Source organism: Triticum dicoccoides, unplaced genomic scaffold (genome assembly GCF_002162155.2).
Source record: "Triticum dicoccoides isolate Atlit2015 ecotype Zavitan unplaced genomic scaffold, WEW_v2.0 scaffold72078, whole genome shotgun sequence".
In the NCBI taxonomy this organism is placed as follows: Eukaryota; Viridiplantae; Streptophyta; class Magnoliopsida; order Poales; family Poaceae; genus Triticum; species Triticum dicoccoides.
Window position 1 is genome coordinate 1 of NW_021294690.1, and position 971 is coordinate 971.

The 971-nt window shown below is 50.6% G+C and overlaps 2 non-coding genes across 2 annotated transcripts; both read right to left on the reverse strand.

Annotated features, from left to right (window-relative positions):
- Positions 1–105: 105 nt before the first annotated feature.
- LOC119347652 lies at positions 106–224 on the reverse strand. Its single transcript, XR_005168484.1, has one exon. It is a non-coding gene; the product is annotated as a 5S ribosomal RNA (ribosomal RNA).
- A 347-nt stretch (positions 225–571) lies between these two features.
- On the reverse strand, positions 572–690 carry LOC119347651. Its single transcript, XR_005168483.1, has one exon. It is a non-coding gene; the product is annotated as a 5S ribosomal RNA (ribosomal RNA).
- Positions 691–971: the final 281 nt, after the last annotated feature.

Sequence of the window (971 nt, forward strand, 5' to 3'; positions counted from 1 at the left end):
CACCCAGCTATGACTTACCGCACTCGTGCAAAATAATAAAACACGGTAAATATATTACTTACACGTGCGTTTTGTTTTGCAAGCGGCGCGAAAAAAATTAAAAAGGGAATGCAACACGAGGACTTCCCAGGAGGTCACCCATCCTAGTACTACTCTCGCCCAAGCACGCTTAACTTCGGAGTTCTGATGGGATCCGATGCTTTAGTGCTGGTATGATCGCATCCGACATGTTACCCCGGTCTTCGTCCCTTATCCTTGCCCCTCCCAGCTCCACTACAAAGACGATTGTACATTGCTTTGGCCGCTCCCTCTCAACTACGGAGACGAGTTTAACGCGGTTTCCACCCTTCCCTCTCAACCGCACCAGTGCACGCTTGCCGCGCCACAACGCCGACGCTGGACCCGTGAATCATGAGCACCCAGCTATGACTTACCGCACTCGTGCAAAATAATAAAACACGGTAATATATTACTTACACGTGCGTTTTGTTTTGCAAGCGGCGCGAAAAAAATTAAAAAGGGAATGCAACACGAGGACTGTTTTGCAAGCGGCGCGAAAAAAATTAAAAAGGGAATGCAACACGAGGACTTCCCAGGAGGTCACCCATCCTAGTACTACTCTCGCCCAAGCACGCTTAACTTCGGAGTTCTGATGGGATCCGGTGCTTTAGTGCTGGTATGATCGCATCCGACATGTTACCCCGGTCTTCGTCCCTTATCCTTGCCCCTCCCAGCTCCACTACAAAGACGATTGTACATTGCTTTGGCCGCTCCCTCTCAACTACGGAGACGAGTTTAACGCGGTTTCCACCCCTCCCTCTCAACCGCACCAGTGCACGCTTGCCGCGCCACAACGCCGACGCTGGACCCGTGAATCGTGAGCACCCAGCTATGACTTACCGCACTCGTGCAAAATAATAAAACACGGTAAATATATTACTTACACGTGCGTTTTGTTTTGCAAGCGGCGC